The sequence below is a fragment of the Aythya marila genome, assembly GCF_965140915.1.
Source record: "Aythya marila genome assembly, chromosome: 8".
Lineage (NCBI taxonomy): Eukaryota > Metazoa > Chordata > Aves > Anseriformes > Anatidae > Aythya > Aythya marila.
In genome coordinates, this window is record NC_139049.1 from 30,562,472 (window position 1) to 30,585,453 (window position 22,982).

Consider the following 22,982-nt stretch of genomic DNA (forward strand, 5'->3'; position numbering starts at 1 on the left):
CTTTCAGATGCTAAAAACTTAGTTTTGAGCAGAGATGTTTTACAGGTCTGGATGAGATGTTTTCTCTCTGAGCTGTAGCTGTTAAGTAACCAGTGGCTAGGGAATTGCTTTCACACTCATTTACACACACAGTTTTGTAGGACTCACTTGGTGTCTTGTTCAGTAGACAGTCACTGTATTGTCATTCTTGAACCATTTTTTCCTCTATGGACTCCTGCATACTTGCTTGAGTGGTTGCATCAGTGCAGACAATTCTTGTGCATCCTAGGCACCAAACACACTGAGAAGGAAGAAGCCATTTTTTTTCACCAGCGTTATATTATGACGTTTCTTACCCAATACCATTAAGAGCTTGAAATTTCACCAATGAGAGTTAGTCTGCCACTTCATAACTAATTAATTTCAGGAAAAAAAAAAAAAAAAAAAAAAAAGAAGCTATATGCAGCCAAACAGATTTGTGGTCTTTAGGGTAGGCAGCTGTTGGAAAATCTTCATTAAAGAACATGCTGTGAACGAAGTCAATAGAGAAAAAAAGAATCTTTGCACCATGGATAATGCACAGTATATGGAAAAACACAGTTTAAAAAGATACAGAGATACCATGATGAGTGGTCTCAAAATATTTGCTCAGCACTGTCAAGCAACAGCCTTCACTCAATGAATGTATGAAGAAAATGAACATATCTTCAAGAGGCCCTTGTTGCTTCGTCAGGCTGGAAGAGACAGCAGTGGAACCAGCTCACAAGCCAGTTGGAATAGCAAGTGATGTATGTCCCATCAGAACAAATTTGAACATATGAGACATAATGCCATATTTAAATTAAATTCTGTGACGACAAGCATGAAACTTAAGTCAAACCATGCTCACATCAATACTGTACGTACTGCCATGGGATTGCTGTCTTACGTACATTAACTGTAGCTGCAAATCTGCACACTTAACTTTAGTCATCAGGATAGGACAGCACTAACCCAAGACTAATACTTAATGTGGTCCCTCACACACCTTGTGGTTCTATGTTGAAAAAGGAGCTTTGGTGCAAGCTCACTCACAGATCAGTTTAGTTTGTTTATTTATTTATTTCCCTTTGTTTCAAAGCAAGCTGGATCCTTAAGGTTAAATAGACTCACGGTTAGGAGATGGAAAGCAGCACTGAACAATACACCTGAAAACTCTTAGGAAGACCTCTTCCTGCCCTTCTCTCTCTCCCTCTCTCAGTGGGTGAAGTTTGTGAACCGTGAGGCTGAAATCACAGTCTTGGCTCAAAAACGATGCTTAGGGAACAAATGCTGAAGCAGAGAGGCAGGAATTCATCAGGGGGAGATTAGAGGGGAAAAATAAGTCTTCTAAAAACCAATTAGATAGCGTGGAAAAGAGATGTTGCCAGAAATGAAAGAATTACTCCTCAGGTGGGAATGCAGACATACAGATAAAAGGTATTTTCATGGCAAACGAAATAAGAGGGAATTTTCCAGATTCCTCATGCTAAATGCAAGAATCATCTTACCTTGTTCCTTCAAAGAGACGGACAGCCAAGGCTGTTGGAAATGTAATAACGGACTGAGAAGCTCTAGAGATTTGGAAGTAAAACTCTGAATAAACACTGATTAGTAAGCCTCCAATCTGGACAATCTCATCCTCTCCAGGTAAGCTTATATTTCATTAAAAGAGAATAAATATTTGCTGGTTTAAAGACCAAAATACAGAGACTGAAGTGAAGATTTGTATCCTTTGGTCCCACAAAGGAGTGATTATAGTGGGTTTCTGCATTCTCTGGATTGAAAGCAGAAGGTAAAGCAGAGAAGCACTTGAGTGGAAATTGGAGCTGGAAAACTCAGCAATAGCAGTACATGTTTATCCAGAGCATGAGAAATTGTCAAAAAGGAATCTATTATTTGCTTTGCATGAATAAGGGTAGCCAAGAAAGTTGCAGGCCTGGAAATACCCTGTTACATTTGCTTGTTGTTCCCGTATCGTTCTGTAACCTACATTCACCAGGAGAACTTTTAAATGTCCACCTAACTCAAAACACTCCTGACAGTACGGCAGGCAGTACAAAAAGTATCTCAAGTACAAACACATGCTGTTCCCTACGGACCTGACTATGAAATGAGTGCCTTCAGTATCTGTTGGATCTAGTTAGGGTATTTATCAGACAGCATTTGGCTCGTGGGCAGGATTCACTCTTTTCAGTACACCTGACCACTGTTATTGCCTCATCACAAAATGGAGGCATTTGACCATACCAACCTTCTGTTGTTTCATACCACTAGGCCAAGCTGCTCAAGGTGGCTCTCAGGCGACACCAGGTAGTGCTGGTGGGAAGAGGATGGAGGCCTAGCCACCCTCTGCCCTTGCACTCTGTCACACTGGATATTACGATCACTAAGGTAGCTATGACTGTATCATCCGCATGCAAACATATGATAGAATAACTGTTTGTAAATTATACAGATTAATTAGACATTCATGAAGGTGAGAGAGCTGCAGGTAATGAGACAGAGCCTCCTATCTGTGACAAAGATGGTAATGTCATAGGAATGCCACTTGTGGATTAAAAAGCTTCTTGTTCCATATGGCTTGACATAAAACACCATCCCTGGGAGTCTTTGCGTTGAGCTTAGTGGTGTCTGAATCAGTCTTTTTACCATCTAGAGAGTCCTTAGGAATTTTAATGAACTTGATGAAGCCCTGGAGCTTCAGGCTGTACCTGTGAGAAATTCAATCTTGCAGCACAAGTTTGTAAACAGTTTTGATGCATGCACAGTTTGCCATTAAGCAGGTTCCCAAGCCAGCCAAAAGAGACATTAACACATTTGTTCAAAAGAGTTTAAATTGGCTTTAGTTCCAAGATGCTACAATAAACCAAAAATAGTCTTTTTTTTTTTTTTTTTTTTTTTTTTTTTAAGGAAAAAAAAAGCATCTTTACTGTATTTCAAAATTTTTCAACCAGTGTATTTTTTGAATATGAATTAATCATCATTGTGTGGTTAGGGAATGGAGTGACAAGGCGTCCAAAGCTGAATTTCACCATCTCTGGTTCTGCTGGAGAACCTCAGCAGAAAACCAAGGAAGCAGGGCTTCTGTCTGGGTTGAGCTAATGGAGAACAAACGTCTTTCGGTGAGGAAGCACTAGCTGTGTTTTGAAACAACACCTCAGAGCACCTCCTTTATGTCCCATCATCTCTGTGTACTGATGCTGTCTTACATTCCCCTCCCCAGACATCACAATGTCTTTGCGGTATGTAAACTCATACCTTTGTCCCAGATATTTCTTTTGCTTGAGACACAGCATTTATTCCAGTGGAACGATAGCAGCCAAACGATTCTCAGCTGTTCGCCTTGCAGAGCAATGCTAAACCGAGGAGGTCTGAGGATGCTGGGACCAATCTTAAAGCATGTAGTCACACAAACCACATCCTCGAGTTCTGGGAGAGCATGCTTTCTTTTGGCTGCATCTTCAATGGCTATGTTTTTTTTTTTGTGGCCCCAAGTCTGTGGGCCTCTCTCTGTGGGCCTGAAAGCCTCTCTTAAAGATGTGATGTTTGTGGAATCTGAGAAGCAATTTTTATCTTGCTGTGGGCTTTCTTTTATAGGAGGAGAGAATATTGCCCCCAAGTCAGTCACTCTCTATCCCATCATATTTCTTCCTGTTTGATCTCTCAAAGATTAAAGTTCAGTATATTTCAGGACAGTTATATTGCTGAGGTAATATAAAATTATTAAAAACAGAGAGAGAGAGACAATATTGTGACTACACATCAAAAGCTCTTCAAGACAAAGGAGGGAAAACTGACTTGAAACTGGAATTATTAGAAGCATCTGTGGTGTCCTTTATTTTCCATTTAACAGTGCAACACATTTTGGAATGTCTTAACTATTCAGACTGGCAACCTGGTACTGCCCTAATTTTCTGATTTGTACCCTAAAACGCGTAGTTTATCTGATCCTGAAGAGGGAAATCACAGCTGTCGGTTAATGAGCTTTGACCTTGAGGTACAGAGGAATGTTCTCCAATGCTGCAACCTGCAGCCAGTATGAAGAAGTTGGGTTATTTTTTTCCAGTCGGTGAAGGAATTTAAAACAAAACAGAAATATCTATTAGATTCATAAGAAGCACATACATTTTTAAGCCACAGCTGGTGCTTGGAGTACAATGTGCACGTGTTTGTTTGTATACGTGGGTACACATATCCATACACACTCAAATGTTTTTGGTACTTATTTCCATAGTTAAAAAATAATAATAAAAAAATCCAACAACATTTTGAAACAGTAACTAACAGGAACCGGGATAACATTTATTTCCAGTCACCCTCAGTGTAAACACAGGCGTGTGTACTTGGGTAGATCCAGAGCTGAAGAAGGCAGAAAATGCTGCCTTTATGGTGCAATCTCTAATTTATGTGTCCCTACAGCAGGAGCGGTGCCAGGTTCCTCGGGTCTGGATGCTGGCTCTTGGTGCAGCTGTGGGATGAATCAGCCAAACGAGGAGCCAGACTGCCAGAGTGCTGGGGACCATGAGCAGAATAGCCCATGTTTGGAAAAAAGATCCTCTGACGTGAGATCACCTGCTTTCACACACGTAGAAATCTTCCTATTTTAAGGGCAAAATAGACAGAAAAGGACAAGTGCTCATTCTGGCTTCCTAACAGGAGCCATAATGTGCCCTTCATGCAGCAAGCCCTAAGCTCTGTTTGAGTATCTGCTTTTGGGCATGCCTGGACCTGGAGAGCCTGTGCAGTCTGCAGCGTGCTTAATTTGCCTTATTGATGAAGATGTAAATTCATATATACCTTCACCAGGCTCTGATAATGGTGTGTGTGAACATAAGGAACTGCAGAAGAGCGAGAGTCCCTCTGCTATGGCATCACATGGGGAAAACTGGGCAAAGTCTGGGCAAAGAAATGGGCACCTGAGGCATGGAGAGGATGGGGATGACAGATCGAGGTGGTAAGAGCTGAGGTAGGAGCTGGGTGCAAGGAGGCAGCGAGGGAGACGGGCATGTGGAGAAGACGAGGTAGAGATGGCTGTGGAGGGCTGCAGGGCCATGACTGCCCCAGCGTGGCAGACAAGGGGGGACAGGAGATGAAGGTTGAGGTGCCTCCACAACAGGGGATAGGAGCAGGAATGACCCATCTGGGAGACAGGGACCCTGCTGGGTGCGGTCACAAGGAAACAGGGCGGCCATGACCGCCCAATCCCCCTGGCAGCACAACATGGCACCCTGAGGCAGGTTACCTCAGTGAGGCCACCTCAGGAGGCCCTGCTGTGGAGACACCGGTTGATTCACCTCTTGATGGGTCACAGACATTACATGGGACTTCTTCACACCCAGTCCCACCACGGCTGGGCTCGGGCTTGGCCAAAACCTGAAGAGAAGAGCAGAGCCCAGGGAGATGGTGTGGGGAGGCAGCTGCGTCCCACACCCCACTCCCGAGCCCCTTCCCGAGCTCTCCAGAACTGACTGAGTGAAATATTTTCCAGCCGAGCTCTGGGTTTCCCCTGTTTCGGTTGCATTCAGCTTCTCACACCCAGGCTTCCAGCAAATGAAACAAAATCTCTGTCTGTGGAAGTCACAGCGTGTTTTCTTTAAAGACTGCTGTCTTTGTTTTTCATTGGTATTACTCAAAATCATTATGCTGAACCAATGTTGTTTAAACAGATTTCACTGTACACGACTCCGCTCCAGTAGGTCTTGCTTATTCTCAAATTTCACTGTAAACTACAGGAAATGTGATAAGAATCTGAGCAGAGTCCAAATCACAGTTCATTCCCTTGTGCAAAAATCGCAGTGGTTCTGGGTAGTTTCACATCACGAAGCAGGGGTTTAGCTTGGCTCAGGGGTCACCATAGAAAATGTATTTGCTGTTCTGTTGTAGTTACATTTAATACCGTATTTTTTTGTCCCTGATATTTTTATGCACCAAAGAACTTCAGTGCATTAGAGATACTTCTTTAAAAAAAAAAAAAAAAAGAGAGAGAGAAAAAGAGAGAGAGAGAGAGAGAAAAGAAAGAAAAAGGAAAAAAAGAAAAAAGAAAAAAAAAAAAACAGAGAAAAGAAAAAAAAAAAAAAGAAAAGGAAAAAGAAAGGCAATATGTACTTAAAGGCAGTACAGGTGAGATTTACCCTCTTTTTCCCTGTTTCAGGCATTGTTGCCAGACCTTTAAGTGAACACTTCCTGGAAAAGTTAGCAGAAATCCAAGAATTCAAGGAGTTTCTCTGGGAAGGTCTCTCATGTTCTTAAAGACAAAGCGTTTGTGACATCATATGCAACTTGCCAGCTTATTTCTATTGTTTAATCATTTTTGATCCTTTCACAAGATTTCTCTGGGAAAAAAAAAAAAAAGAAATCTCTACATGCAGATTGAAGAGCACAATAATATTCAGTTGTGTTATTATTAGTTATCACTAAAACACTAGTTTTTAGTGCAACTTACTTAACACAGAGCATATTTCGTAGCATGTTCAGGCCGCCCTATGGGATGGATCCACTTCATCTGTCTAACAAAGTCCAACTCCAGAACTTGCTGTTTCCATGTGTTTTGGCTTAACAGTCACTTTCCACAGTGCACAGTGAGACCATGTGGGACTGGAGCTCTATGGATAATGGAGAGGGAAAGGGAGGAGCAGACAGACACGTCCCTCTCCTGACACTGGTATCAATAAAATAGCAGATTTCTCCTCCCTTTTGCTGGTAGCAGCTATTCCTGCAGCTTAGCTGCTCCTTGTCTACCGTGCCAGAGACCTGAGGAGGTTTTTATTTTCACTTATGACAATATCTTTTTCAAAAGTTCCTAGGGAATTTGTGCACAAAAGCCCTCTCTAATAGTAGATTATTTCACATTATTTAGGTTGCAGGCGTTCTCATTTGGAATTGGGGTTTGTCCACACTGGAGTCATTGCTTTAGCTTTACTGCAGCGTAGGCATAACCCAGATACCAGCTGCATCTGCCAGTACGAGCCTCACCACGGGTGGGCTACGGAGCCTGTCTGCAGGATCTGGTAAAAGCTCTGCTGAGCAGCCCAAGCTGAGCTCCAGGTTTTTGTGTCGGAGGTGCTGCTGGTAGGTGAGGTAGTCCTGATTGTCCCAAAAGCTTGCAGTCCTTGGGAGGACAACTGCTGAGCAGTGCCAGCCTGACTGTTGTTTACTGTGAAAATGTTTTCCCATACATCAGGGCAGGTATTTGTAGAATGGCCATGGCTGTCTTCAAGAACATCTGTGCTAGTGAGGTAAGGATATTGCTGGACAAGGAGAAGGAGGAAACTGAACAATTAGGATTTAAACATGACTTCATACAGTGACGCTGACTTCTGAAGAAGACGACGATTCAGAACAGTAAGGACCCCAGGCAGATGTACAGCTGCAGCTGTGGAGGATCATGTTTTTAAGGGTTTGTACAGAGTTCCCTGGTGAGCAGGAGCAATGTGAGCACTTCTCGCTGAGAAATGGGTGCTCTTCTTTTTCTGGCAGGTCATTGCCTCTTCTCCCTTGGCACTGTGCTTGCAGAGCCTGATAGCTCCAGCAGCTCGTGTTAGGAGTTCAGGCTGCTTGGAGGGCAGCAGGTCCCAGTGGGAACAGAAAAACCCCCGTGACCACGCTGACGTGCTGAGGGTGGGTGGGATTCTGAGCCTGTAAAACCACCGTGAGTCCCAGCCATAATGCAGCATGAGTGTCTTGTGTGCTAGCGTTTCGAAGAGGTCAGATCCAGGCAAAATAGCTTAGGCACATTAGAAAAGACACAAATAAGCAGATGGTCTGGACACTACATTATGGTATAGCAGGAAACAGGGCCAGAAATGGAATAATTATTCCAAACTAGGTTCACATAAGCCTTATCTTCAAAAAAAGACTGTTTTTTTCCAAAGACAGTTGGCTTCAAATGGATTGGATAGAAAGGTTAAAATTGCTTTTGTATATAGGTACAAGTTAGTTTATGCTAAAAAAAAATCTCAAATTCTAAGGAAGCTGGCCTTTCTAAGTAGCCTAACCATGAAGATTGCACAAGAAGCCATAAATCTGGCGTTTCCTAATTTCTGAGTGCTCAGCCTTGCAATATAAATAATGTTCCTTTCAAACATCGCTTTGTAGGCAATTCCTTTGCAATATAATTTATGTATTTATTTTCTTATCTAGTAGCTAGACTCAGTCCTGAAAATATGCAGACCACTTGCAGAGCTGGATCAAGACTTAACGCTATTATTCGTTTGTATCATACAAAAGCTGCTGCTGTGCATGGTGCAGCACTCAAATACACTGTACATGCTGTATTCCTCCTTGCTGGTGCATAAAGAAGGGTCACACACTGTTTCTCCTGTATTCTGCTGTTGCAGCAGCTTGCAGAAATATGGTAGGAGTCTGGTTTGCACGTCAGTGTTCATCTTGCTGACTGCAAACGTGTGTTTATTCACTGCTGGCTGCTTTGTGCCTGTTCGTTCAGCACCTCAAAATAATGCTGGATGAAGTGACTTGCAGAGGGTGGCAGGAGCCCAGCTGAGGTCAGCATTCAGTTCTTGGTTCAATCCTGTAGCAATTCAAAGCATTTAGGCTGTTGCTGTATGAGGTGGATGGTGTCAACCTAACAGCTCTTTGCCATGGAGGAAAGGTCAGACCTACCACTTCACTTTTGCCAGCTCTTGTGCTTGTCCAACCTCCTGATGAGCCAGTTTAGCTCACCAAGCTGGCAGAAAACTGTGTAAGAAGGAGGAAAAGTGTGTGATCGTGCAGGGAAGAAAGCATTCCCAGTATGAGGTGGATGATGGCACTATACGGCCAGAAAGGGGCAAGAGGGAGCAGATTCAGCCCTTCTTGTAGAGGTGAAGTTAACAATCAGATTGCTATGGCAATTCCCATATGGGCATGCTGTTAACTAGAAGCTCAGAAGGGTGTGTGAATTCCTGGAAAATCAGAAAGAAGGGAATGAGGAAGATAACTGATATGTCACCTGGGCGGTGTTGCTGTGCCTATCCCCAAGACAAGAAGAAGGGACATCTACAGCAGGTAGGTCTTGCTGCATTCTGCTCTTTCAGTGCTTTTGCCATCAAAATAGGGCTGAAATACAGCAGGCTGGTTGAAACTGTTGAGCTGTTGTTCTAACCTGGCCATTAAATGCCCAAAGGTCTTGGTCAAAGATAGAAATATTAAGAGTTTTTGCCAGGACAGATTTCTCTGGGTAGAAAAAAATGGGCATATTGGGAAACCATATAAATACTCCCAATAGACATTTAAAAATACAATATATATAGGGCAAACAGCAATGATCTTTAGTTCTTTTAGTGTCTAGCAACAAAGTCGGTGTACCTTAAAGCTACACAGCATCTGAGTTTTCCCTTCATGCAGTACAGTGGGAGACCACACATAGACCTCCCTGACAACCCTGAGAAATGCAAAGTAAAGTTAGCAATAAGTAATGTTTTATTTGCTATCCAGGTGAGGAAAAAGATGCAGTTTTACATTCCTCTGTACGAAAATGTTAAAATGTGCTTTGTGTAGTAGCTGTGAATTTTAAACTACAAACTCTGGGTTGACTCCAGAGCTTGGGCTAACGGGATCTGCTGGCCAAATTTCTTTTCACTTCTGCATTTGTTGACCACTGGCTCATTTGGCAGTGTCTTGACTCTGATGAAACCAGATGATGAAGTGAAGGGCTGTTATTGGAGCTGTTATTAATGCTAATTTTAAGATAGACCAGCCTACCTCGTTCCTTTGATCTTTCAAATTTAAGCTATTTTAACTCATGTAAGTCAGCTGCTCAAAAGGTTTGTACCCACCCAGTTCTCTGCGCTTCAGAAAAATGCTTTAAAGAAGCTGATAACTTTACTTTAAAGTAAGGTTATCATGTTGCCAATCTTGATCAAGAGGGTTGGGATGAGCCTTAAGATCAGTGCTAATTTAAAGTGTTGTTTCATTCTGCCACGTGGGCCTCTCTGTTTCAGATTTACTGTCCCCCTCCCCCCTTTTTTTTAAGACAAAAAATAATCCAGATTTTTTGTGGAGCAGTCTTTGCCCTTCTTTATGTCCTCATTTCTAGCCCCACTGCCTGCCATCACTTTGAATAATATTATATTCTGCTCTCATAACTGAATATGTCCCCCAGGTGTATGCATGATTTTTCCAGACAACTTCATATTGATTATGAGTAAAACAAATGGCGCAAAGTCATGTATCATTTATGGCTGCCTGCAGGGATTTATAAAAGAATGAAGGAAAAATTGAAAGAAGCAAGAAGATTATCTCCTTTTCTTTTCTTTTCTTTTCTTTTCTTTTCTTTTCTTTTCTTTTCTTTTCTTTTCTTTTCTTTTCTTTTCTTTTCTTTTCTTTTCTTTTCTTTTCTTTTCTTTTCTTTTCTTTTCTTTTCTTTTCTTTTCTTCTCTTTTCTTTTCTTTTCTTTTCCTTTCCTTTCCTTTCCTTTCCTTTCCTTTCCTTTCCTTTCCTTTCCTTTCCTTTCCTTTCCTTTCCTTTCCTTTCCTTTTTCAAAATAGTAAAATTAAAAGGCTACTATCATTGTTCTGGCCACAAAGCAACCAGTTTAACAAAACAAGGTCATGTAATTTTACTAATTATGTATGAAATCAGGGCTTTGATAGTTCATGCATTAGAAAGTCATTATTATGTTCATGTTTCTTAAGGTGATGTTTATCCTTTCAAATCCACTACCAGAAAACGCAGCACCTGTGGATGCAGCAGAAATGCCAAAAAAAAACAAACAATATATCTTTGTATAGGCAAATGTTTTGCCATGTGTCAGAAAAAGCCTGCACCCAGAAGGTAGCATTGTCTCTCTTTTTGTTTGTTTGTTTGTTTTTGTTTTGTTTTGTTATTATTAATAAATAAATGTTCAGAATTTTTAAAACTCTTAAAAAAGTTCTAGAACCTATTAAACAAGTGAATTTGAATGGTGATGCAATTTTAATGAAGAAGTAGTGTTTTGAAAGAAACCATGTATGGCCTGAGTTCAGGTACCTGAGCTTACAAACGATGTGGTGGTGAATGAGACCAGCAAAATCTGTGGGCTCTGGTGAGCACAGCTGAGAGGGAACAGGGGGACGGGAAGCACTGATACATTTGCTGTGACACACCAGCTGGTTTCTCGACCCTCCAGTGCAGCCACTCAACAAATACTGGCTTTATTTCAAGGAAACAAACAGAAAACAAAACTGTCTATTCAAACCATTCAGTGAAAGCAGCCAGAAACCTTAATTCAAGTCTCTTTCTCCTTCCCTGCTCAGATATTTCTGGAATGAAGGAAAAAACCTTCTTTCCCAAAGGAAAGTCCCTAAAAGTTCTCCGCCTCCAGAAACACCTCTTTCTGCCATTCCTTCCTGCTCTGCCCTCAGAGGAGCCCTTCAGCCAGGAATCCCGATCCTTGTTGGTTCCCATACCAGGGGCACGGTGCTTCTCAACACAGTGGGGCAAGCTCTTCTCCAGGGGTTGTAAAGGATGCTGGTGACACACTTTTAGCACACTTTTAGGCTGACCAAACCCAGTGCTTCTGTTTTACAGTGCTCAGCCACCAGAATGGATGGCCTGTAGGGCAGAAAAGTGTCAAGAGGCTGATCTAAAAGAAGTTCCCATCGTTCTGAAAGCAGGCAAGCTGTGCTCTCAGGCCACCATAACCACGGGTCAGTGGCCTCTCCAAGTTCCTTTCCCATGTTCTTGTTATATTCTGCTGGGGGGAAATATATTGAATGTAAATGGGAATCAACCCCTACCTCTCTCCAAATACATGAGTAGTTTTTGCCAAGATGACTACTAGAGAGGGGGAAGGAGAGCAAATTCCTGCTCTGTTACAAAGTCAGCACCGTTTTCCACTGAACAGATTCCCAATATACAGTGTAGGAACTGGATGAAAAATGATTTAAAAGAACCCGTGTTCCTTTGCAGAACTCCCTGCTGTTGAGCAGGACTGGATTTCTTCTCTGAAGTTTCACCAGCCAGCTCAAGGGTCTTCTCCTGGTATTGCCAGGTAGCAAATTACAATGAACGTTGTGATTTCACTGCCACTATTTCAGAAAGAGCAACATAAATCCAGGATGTTTTGGGTCTGTACCCTAAAGTGAGCAATTATTTTCTTTTTCCTGTTAGTGAATATTTTCAATTATTTAATTTCCTATGGAGACATTTGGCAAGCAGTTTCCTTCCCAGCTTCTGCCAGTAACTCTTGTTCCTAAATGAAACAAGTTCTTGGCCTACAGGAGCACAGCCAGGAAATTTGTCATTGTTGGGCCAAGTGATATTTTTATTTGACCTAATCAATGATATTTATTTCAGGCAATACATATTTTAAGGTCATTTATTATATTAATAAATAGCATAAGGAAACCAGTGAATTCAATATATAAATATATAGAGAGAAAAAAATAGGTCATTTTCATGATGTATTTCGTTTTGTACTTCTAGGGTTGTACATGGCATCACTGTTGAAATATTTTGAAGCTAACTTCCAAACTAGCAGAGGGAGCCAGATTCTGTTTCTCAGTTCAGTTGCCTTTGCCTCCCTCCAGAATTTGGCAGCATTTGGCCTGCTGACAGTTGTCTGCAGGACACGAAGTGCTCAGCCCCTGTAATACTAGTGCAGTGGATTCTTAACTCATTCTATTTCCAGACCCAAGCGATGTGGAGGTGTCTGGGACGTTAAGGATAAAATCTTGGCCCTGCTAAAGTTAAATTCTAATTCACTTTGGTGAAAACAGAATGTCATTGTATAATTTTTGCTCTGTGTCAGAAGGTGTAGGATCAGACTGCTTACAAACCCCAAATAAACAGCTTGTTTGTCTTCACAATACTTTTTATCTAGCTGTGCCTTCAATGCTCAGGTACAACTTCCCCTGGTTTCATCATGAATTCCAAGTGTGGAATGGAAGGAAATTGAAATCTGTAATGGAATTGTTTCCTTTTATGGGCACAGCTTTAAATATTGCTAAAAGCAAAAGGCCTCTGGCAAGCAGTTTTTGACATTTTACAGGAGTACCATGGCAAGGGAGGTTGGAAGGATATCAAAGAGACAAAAATAATGTTGATCACTGAGTGCAAGGCTCCATGTTTTTTTCATAACTGGTGTCTTCCTCTCACTTTCATTGGTACTTCCTGAAAAATAATAGACAGTAGTGGGATCACGGGGGATTTCACAGTTCAGACAGTGGATGACTCAGTGTTTTGTTATGTATAAAATTACATCGGTCCAGTATGTTTTGTTTACAATTTAGTCTGCCCCCCCAGTCAACTATTTTTATAGAAGCAGGAGCAATAAGAATGAGATAATGCAGAGCTTTAGGAGGGCGCCAAGTCAGACAAAGCTGGCTAGCTGGGAGTAGACAAGAGTCTGGGGCAAGTTTGCCAGGTTTTTGGTGGAGGCCAGCGAAGGGGATGCAATTTTTTTATTTTCCTCCTTCCCACGAAAATACCTTGCTAAATAACCTTCAGCATTCTGAATTGTTTCAAAAAAAGTGCCCCAAGATGGGGTTTGGTGAAGTGGTCAGTGCTGGCTTTCGATGTTCTTGGCAGCTGTTAATTTTATGGTGATGGGGCCTTCGACCAGCCCTACCACCCCAGCCTGCTTGCTGCCCTGGCCTGTCCCACAGCCCGGCGAAGGAAGAGCCTCATCCTGGACAGTTAGATCATGTCAGCTTCTAGGGGACCCCGAGACTTTCTGTTTAAAGGATGACACTCCATGGGACTCTCACCCTCTCTATAATGGCTGTGGTCCTGCCTCCTCCCTGACCCACAGCCCTGGGGCCTGCCTGACCCCGCAGGGTCCCAGCTCAGGAAGCCAAACTGGGAGAAAAAGGATCCTTTTTTGTGTTTTATTTTCCCTTATTTTTTGATGGTTTCCCTCTCAGTTCACAGAAGGATCAGATGAGCCCTGGGGAGGGACAGAAATGCACAGACAAAAGCACAGCAGAAGGTGGGGTTACGGCAGCGCTGGCTCGGACTCTCTAAAGCTGCCAGGAAACCAAAGGTTCCTGTTTGGCCTTACCTTACATAGGTTGCAACTTCTCTCACTTGGTTTAGAAGAAGATGAATCAGGGATAGTCTAACCAAGGCAGGAACAAGGCTTGCAGTGTGAATAGCCCACCCAGCAATGTGAAGAGCCATGAAGGAATCACAGTTAAATAGTCACTTTGCTTCACTTATTTTCAGTGTTTGTGTAGCAACCTCGAAACTAAGAGAGAAAACCCAGGCAAAAATGCCAAGTAGATTTTACAATACTCTACCTAATGGCAAAAATATTTCTTCCCTTCATAAGATTTGCTTTTTAAACAATTTTAAGCAACATTTTATTTTTGTTGGCATAGAAGGAGAGGACAGAATGGTAAAAGAATCCTTGCTTTTAGCAGCAGCAATGAGCAGACATACCAGTTTCTTGTGAAAGTTTCTTGCGCTCGTTGGAGCTTTGTTCACCTACTCCTTTCTGTCATTTGTCACCCATAAGTACTGTAAGAGTTTTAAATGAGCTTATTTGAGCAAGTTCTTTTGTGAAAGTTACACCTGAGACTCTGTGTTACAATTCTGTAATTCCCAGTAACTCCTCCCTTGCTCTGTATTTAAGTTTTCAGAGGGATTAGAAGCATTTCATCTGAAGATTACAACAGGACATGGTCTAGAATAGCTACATCAAAAGCAAGAGAGTGTTTGAACATTCATGTAAGTTGATACGCTTGTTTTAAGAAACTGAACATAATGGACTTGATGCCGTCCTCATGTCAGATTTACCTTTGTGTATCAATTCTGATTGTACCTGGGTTGTTTTTGCAAACCCGTATCCAAAATTTCCAGTCAAGATTATGTGTTGAGGTGCACCCATGTGTGTCAGGACCCCGTGTCAGTTTGCACCTGCTAGGGCTCAGGCCTTTGTTATCTGACTTGGAGTCAGGCAATGTGCTGGCTGTGAGCAAGGCCAGGACAGCCTTGGGAGTCTGAGTTTGATCTGGACACCATGATGCTGAGGAGACATTCATCACAGATATTAAAGCATCGAGAGCTGAGGAGAAATGTGTGTATGTATGTCAGCTGTGGTCTTTGCAAAGACCAACATTCTTCTGTAGGATTTTGCTGTACCTAAGTTACTAATCAAACCAGATAATTAGTAATGATTTACGAAGGTTTTTTATCAGCTTATTATTAATCTGGGTCTGCGGCATGAGGATTTCGTCATTATTTGTAGTACTGTATGGCAAACAAATAGCAGGCAATCCCCATTTGGGGTTTTCCTTCTGCCAAGCAACTCAGTGCTAACTCTGTACTGCCCTGGGAGGCCAAATCTGACCAGTTCTCTGTTAACCTGGGAGACTGGGGTGGTGGAGGGTGAGGAAGCCACGCAACTAAAGGCAAAACCTCAAGCAGCACCCACCTGTTAGACCCAGGTAGCTGCTGATAAAGCTGCCCCTGGTGCTGAAGTCTCCAGTGTGCTTGGGTCGGGGCAATCCCACCAGCAGAAGCAGCTGGGGTTCAGAAGCAGCATATCCAAGAGGAATTACAGTGGGGGTTAAAGGGACTGGATCATTCATCCCCTTCCTTCCCTCACACACATTTACGTGGTGTCCACATTGTCTTTGAAGAGGTCTGTTCGCGTGAGGCCTCTGGAGAGTGTCTGAGCTCCCTGGCCTCCTGCAGAGCTTGAGGTGGGGACACAGCTTTGAACAAAGGCAGCTGCCTGCCCTTCCTCTCATCCTCTGGTGGCTTTAGATGTAGCAGAGCTGCATCACCTGTGGAATAATTTTGACAGCCCAAATAATCCACTCACAGGCAGAGGCGACTGACTGGTTTGACTGTGTGTGTGCTGGGTTGCCACCTCCTTAAGTGAACAAATTTAATCCTAAATTACACTAGGAAGTGTTAGGGTGATTTCTAGAAGGCACCAGGGTGATTTCGATAGAGCTCCTTTGAATTTGCCACCCATAGATGTGAGATCAGATGTACAGCATGGGGAATATATTTAATTACAGTGCTCAGCAGTAAATCAGTTAAGTCCTTGTTGAAATTCATAGGAAAATTCATAGTGACTTATAATAAAATTAAATATGTGTAGCAAAGTATAATAAAAATGGTATTTTATTATCAGCACTGTAAATATCAGCAGAACTTTTGCAGTGAATGGTTTTGGAGAATTTAATGGCTGGTCTGTAATTCTATCTATATGTAATTTTCTGTATTTATGCCATTTTAGTGTCTGAAGACACAAAATTTGTGGGGAACTCCTGTGGCTGGAAGGCAAAAAATGTGAAAAGAACAGAAGACTGGGATGAGTATACTGGGATGAGTATATGAGTTGCTGAATATTTATACCTGGGGGTCTGTAAGTGCAGTGACAATGTTTGAGTGTCATGGTATTTACAGATTCTGGATGTTTGTCCCTGTGAATCCTGAAGTTGTAGCAGCCCTCATCTTTTCTTAAATGCCCCCCCTTAAGTCCAGTGTTCCTCTGTGAGGTGCATCTGCTGGGGGGACCTGTGGTAGCCTGTAGGACATTTGTCCATCCGGCAGCTTCACTGGGGCTCTCTGTACCAAACACAGCTCTGACTGTGGAAATAATTCCTTGTTGCAACTGTTAAATTACACGCTTCAGTTTTGCTGAACATGTGATCAAGTTTCTTAAATTCTGTTCTTGAATTCTTCTGTGAGTCAGTTTGTGGAAAAAATATACGGAAATCTCAAAGCCAGGATGCTGCCTTGTCTCACGCTGGTAACTAGAGTTTTCTTTCTTATTAGTTCTTATGTGGTAACTCTATAATGGTTCAGAAAAACAAAATCCCATTTCCCTCTGAATTCCATTTGTTTTCAACATCAATTAGAAAGATAAAGGCTGTTTCATTGAATTTGAAGGACAGCAAGTCATGGATTTAAGTGGAGAGGATTTTTTCTTTCACAAGAAGCACCTAGAGTGTAGGGTTAATTTTCCTTTGACATAGTTTCCTTGTTTTTATTTCCTTTAACAGAACTCCTTTGTTTTATATGCTTGATAATTGTTTCATTATGTAGTGGCACACCATCCTACAGGACTCTGCAAAATGCTCCAAACGTCCCTTTTTGCGCGTACAGCTCCGACAACCTGGACTTGTTTTTGGATGGTGTCTTCAACTGGAGTGATTTTTCTCCCCATTAAATCCGAGGATGGAGAGGAAATTGCGAGGGTGAACCTTTCAGCTTCGGGGAGACAGGACGCTTGGTCATGTGGAAGAGGCACAGCTCGGTGCCACCTGGTGGCAACAGATAATATGTTTTTAACAGATTTCTGCCTGCCTTTGAACTGCTGGGTCTGATTGATCAAAGGCAGGTCCAAGCGTTCAGCTGCAGGTTCAAACACAGGGTTGCCTCTCACTTTGTGTTTGTTTCTTTTTTTTTTTTTCTTTTTCTTTTTTTTTTTCCTCAATTGCAAACAGCTCACAAAACATGCTTGCTTTTTTAAAAGCTTGCAGTCTGTTCTTAACTCCTGGCAGGGGATTAGAGAGGAAAGAGGCCAAAAATTTGCTGACATAAGTGCAGCAGAAGAAATCTTAATTTCAGTTATATAATAAGGCAAATGTTCGACTTAAATATGTTTTCTTCATAAAATTGGATCTCTAAATTCAATTACTTCTATAAAAGAGATTTGAAATATAGCTTGTTTTTGTGTAATATGCTGTTCACATTACTGTGAGCAGTTTGCCCCTGTTGAGTTTTTACATGTTCACTAATTACAGTGGCACTGAGTCAATTCCGACTTCATTAAATCAGTGTAAGCCTTCAGGGACTACTGATTTGTCCTGCTGTAATGACCAGCTTGTTGCACATCATCCTTAGGAAGAACTGAATAGTATTAAAAAAATGATGGTGAAACACAGGGAAATGTGGAGTTGCAAGGTATAAAACTGTGATCACAATTTGGTGAGCTTTGAGACTCGTGGTGCAAGAAACAGAGTGGATCACGATGTAGCACTTCAGCAATTGCAGATGAGATTGTGGGCTGTTTTCTGATGGTGAGAGGAAGAAGTGGGGCTTATTGTGCAGGGATAAAAAGAATAAAACTGAAAACGTGTTTTCAGAGAGCAGAACAAGCAAAGGGGACTGCTTCTGCTGCACCGTGCCAGCTTAGAGTAAGGTAGAATACCTTTATAGGTATGGCTATCATATTCAGAGCTTCAGTACATGTCAAAAAAGCCCTCTGAGAAGCTAGGTGAATACTCATTTGGCCAGACATGCTAATCTGCAGGGGTCTGAGGCAGTGCTACAAGATAGGTAAAAGCCAGCTGAAATATTCCTGCAGCAGCTTGGCCTTCAGCATCAGCATTTGAGTGCCCTTTCTCGTGAGTACCTATAAAGCCTGCAAAACAAAAATGTCCACAGCAGAGACGTACGTAGATCTCTTTCCTTTTCTCCCTCTCTGCTATAGCAGGCATTCACAGCACTCGGATCGACTGCCCTGAGCTCTTTAAAAACCACTGCTGCTAAGATAAGATAGTAAAGAGCATACAGGCAGCCTTTGTGCATGCGTTTTGCCAAGATACCTAAACCCAGAGGTGCTGGGGTTTAACTGCATGCTAAAAGCTAGTTTGCCATCTCGTGGCTGGAAAGAGAACGCCACAAGATGCAAGCAGATGCTCTGTTTGGATGACTGCTCGGGTTTGTTTTCATGAGAGAGAGAAATAAAACATCTGATTAACAGCAGTGTGTTTAGGAACCGTCTCCCCTCGCTACAAATAATTCATGAATGTTCCAGGAAGTGTGAACATAATAAATAACCTCTAATAGCCAAGGCAGAGTGACAGGTATTAGACAAGATACTGGTCTGGCCTGTGTTTTAAAGGATATTATTCTCTGATTTTTTTCTTTACAACAGTTCTCTCTACCAATCCCAGTTATATTTTGACCCAGCATGGGGGAATGGTTGAGAAGTCAAACTAAAGAGTAATATTTTTCTCAAAGGAGTGAAAGTGGAGGCATGAGCAATTTTTAAGAATTGTATTCAATCCCTCTTTTGTTCTGTTTCATCCCTAGTACACCACTGCCTTTCAGACTTGTGGTTTTTGTTTGTCAGATTTAAAATAGAAAAAGAGATTGTTTTGTTTGCTAAAACTGGGGTGGACGTGGCAAGTCCAAGAACCATTTCAAGTGACAGAAACAAAGCTGCATGTACAAATGTTTGTATCACCTTTGATTTTTTATAATAGGTTACATTTCCTAGTGTTTTTTCTTGGTACCCTTTTACATTTCTCTTCTTTCACAGAATGTAAGTCATTTCAGTCTATTTCATATTTTTTTAAGACTCGGTCCTGAAAGGCGTTCAACAATTCATGATTCAGCAAAGTTCTTACCAAATAATTATCTTCAAACTGGACAACTAGGTAATTGTCTCTAACCTCTTAACGTCACAGTGCCTTCACAGTACTTGCAGAGTTTGCTGTGCAATTAGTGCTGCTCTGGGGCTGGGTCAAAGTTCTCAGCACTTCACAGGATAAAGCCTCTAAGGCCTGTGTCATTTTCAGCCCTTTATTTGCTACAGCTGCTCGGTCAGGTGGCTTTTGCATCTTCCAGAGGTTTCTCGTTTAAAAAATGTTCTTAGGAGGAGATCAGAGTAAGAGACCTGTGTTTGTGCTGCATTGCTGGCCCAGGATATGGGATGTGATAGCCTAATTCTCTGCTTTGACTCGAGCATGAACTTTGATCTCCAAGACCAAAGAGAGGGGATAAAGCCGAGCACAGAAGAGGAAGGAAGTTTTTCTGAGTTTAGCCTCATCAAGATACAGAGATGTCAACAGGAGTGACATCCTGGTCAAAACAAGTGCACGTGCATGTCCCCTCAAGTTTGGTTCACGAACAAAGAGTGATCCGAAAATCTGACACATTCCTTCAGACAACTCCCACTCAGCTCTGCCTCCAAGTGCATTTTGTAAGCACTGCTTTGAAGCACCTTTTATATAAAATTGTCTTAAGCAAGTGTATACTAAATTGATTTTACCCATCAAGATGTATTTTTGCTCACAGATGTAATGCTATCATCTCTCAACTCATCAGAAAGTGAAGGAAACAAACAGCTAGAGGAGTGCTTGGAATGAGCAAAATAGAGCCAGCAAACCACCCATCATCAGGTAGAGTCTGTACCACATAAATTAATCTTTCCTACAAATATGCATGACATTTTCCACTCTTTCTTTCCCCAGTGTGAATCTGCCACAACTTCATTGTAATTTAATGATACCGGGAGTCTTGAATGAAGTACTTTAATGTTGTCATTTGTGGATTTAACTGTGCTTCCACCAAGGGAAAAAAATCATGTTGGAAATTATGGACAGAACAAAACTTTATGGAAGAAAATCAAAGTCAATATAAATACACATGAAGATCCCCAGCATATTAGTAATGGTCACAGGTAATTTTATTTTATTTATTTATTTTTTTACCTATTGAGGAGTGTAAAAGTGAGCAATAGATGAACTTTTCTTCAGTAAGGATTGACTAGAAGCCTGCCATAAGCCAAACAATAGATCATATTTTTACCACAGTTTGTAGGTTGAGTTTTTCCCTACTAACCAAAGGAAATCAGGATCGACTTAACTAAAATCTGTAGAAGATTTACCAAAATAGAAGTAATACAAATGAAAGAAGAATTGTGTTCTACACATCTAAAGTCAGGAGGTGGGTTAGATGCTTTTATTAGCATAAGGTTTTATTTATTATGTTTTTTTCGTTTTCCAAGAGAGAAAAAAGAACAGATGTAAAGCAGTTAGGAAGAGGTGCTGTTGAAGTACAGCTGTTGCACATTGGTTTTAAATATTTATTACTTTATGGGAGCAATGTTAATGGCTCTCCAAAATGTATCATTGTCTGCTGACAGTCTGCACAGGATTTTTGATATAATTTGTGTTGACCCCATATATTTTTCAACAATAATGCTTACTCAGATGGCTAAGATACCAGATCATCAGAGGCCTGAATAGTACTGCACTAAATTTGTTTGTTTCGGATGCCTCAATCTCTAAACTGGAGATTAAAAGAGAGAGAATATTGGGAGCAGATTTTCTTATCAATAGTTAGACCTAGAAGACAACTTGAGCTTGTACACAGTAAGAGGCAAAAAAGAGGCTTTTCTGCCCAAGCCAAGCAGTTGGCAGGTACATGGGATGTCTGTGGTGCTAAGCAGAGGAGCCTGGCCCCATCTCTACTCCTCACACCCCACAGCAGAGCTGGGGCACAGCTGCTGGACTTGAGACTCTGGAGTTCAGCACTGCTGACCCCAACCAGCACCCTCCTGTCTTTAGCTAAAATCCTGCACCGCAGTCAGTGCAGCTTGAACCCTCCATGCTCAGTAAGAGAGGGGCAGGACTTGGGGCTGACAGTACCGCAGGCAGGGGAAGCTGTTTATTGAGAACACATGACTGAGCAGTGAACTCTGCAGCTTGATTACACTGTCCTATAATTGCTTTTTCCCTTATAAGCCTAACTGTTTTCATTACCAGGCCTGGGCTTGGAAAGAAAATAGGTGACACATTGAAACCGATGTTTTTGTCAGTACCTCAGAAGGAAAATCCTTACATGTACTTCATGGGAATGTAGGCCATTCTTTGCAACCTGAAGCATTTTACCACATGTTTGGCGTGTGAAAAATACGTTTGCTGAGCTCCTTTTTTATTTTTCAGAATAGTATACAAAGCAAGAGTTTAGTGGTTTGGAGCATTGTGATTTTTTAGCATTCAAAGTAGATGACATCACTAACTGGCTGCAAATTAGTCAGAAAAAATGTTTAAAAATAGCACCATTTTCTCAATAAATCTGTTCCTTGTTTGTATTAGAGGCATATGGGCTTACTTAACTGACAAAAACAAATTATAATACTGTTAACACAGCAGAGTCCTAGAGCCATAAAAGAGCAAATAGGAATCCTGCTGACAGAATCGTTAATATTGATAATGCTGGGAGCAGTAGAAAGGATATTTCACTCATTCAGAACAGAACATTGTCATAGTCAGAGCCTCAGATAGAAAGAAACTTTATTTTTGACAGGTTGAAAAGCAGTTGTCCAAAATAGTTCGGAAGAACAAATGAAGTTTGAGTTTAAATGGATTAGTGGTCAGATTTCAGAACTGTCAGACAGATGAAAAAATGTAGTTTATTACATTATTCTGCAACTTGTTATACAAATACTTCTCTATTTATAGTGCATGTGAATCTGCTTGTTCCCTGTGTATTTCCAGCAGATGCATTTCATGTATTATGACAAATCCGGGTCTGCATTTAAAATAAAAAATATGTTTTGGCTTGCTTTAGAAGCATCCTTTCTACTCATCCTGCTGCCCTTCATTTCCTTCAGTCATTATTAATCTTTCTTTTTTCAAACCATAGATGCGCCTCACCTCCTGTCAGAAAGACAAACAGCTGATGAAGATGGTCATGACAAGCAAGAAGAACGATGGGAGAAGGAACAGGATAATCTAGTAGCTTGGACTAACTCTCTGTCTAACAAAAGATTAAGTCATTAAATCAGAGAGGCTGCATGTACAGATAAGTCCTTTATTATTTAAATATCTCAGGATTTTTTATTTTTTTTTTTACAATTCCTACCAGGCAAATCTTCAGTTCACTGCTTGTTTAGTTTGTTTATTTGTTTTCCAGCATGGTGCTTTGGTTAGAGATTGAGCAGGAATGGAACAAGGATCTGTTCTGTGCATGCAGGCCTGGCATTTTTTGGGGATTTATGCCCTCCTCTAGTCCTTGGTGGTTTGTCGCTGTAATTTTTTGAATCTTATTACCTAAATAGCTTGGTGTCTTTAGGTATTGTAACCTCTGCTGGTACTACAGCAGTGACAAGATGTAGGCAATCTTGTGAAGAAACATCTAGTTCTGAATGCACAGAACAAAATATCTGCCGTTGCTTGTTTCAGAATCAGACTATGTTTGTATTCAGAAACTGAAAAAACAATAATTTTTGCACTCCAGCGTTAAATTATATCTTGTGTTCTGTTGATCTTTGTACTGTATATGACATGTGTGAATGTGGCCTATTGTTT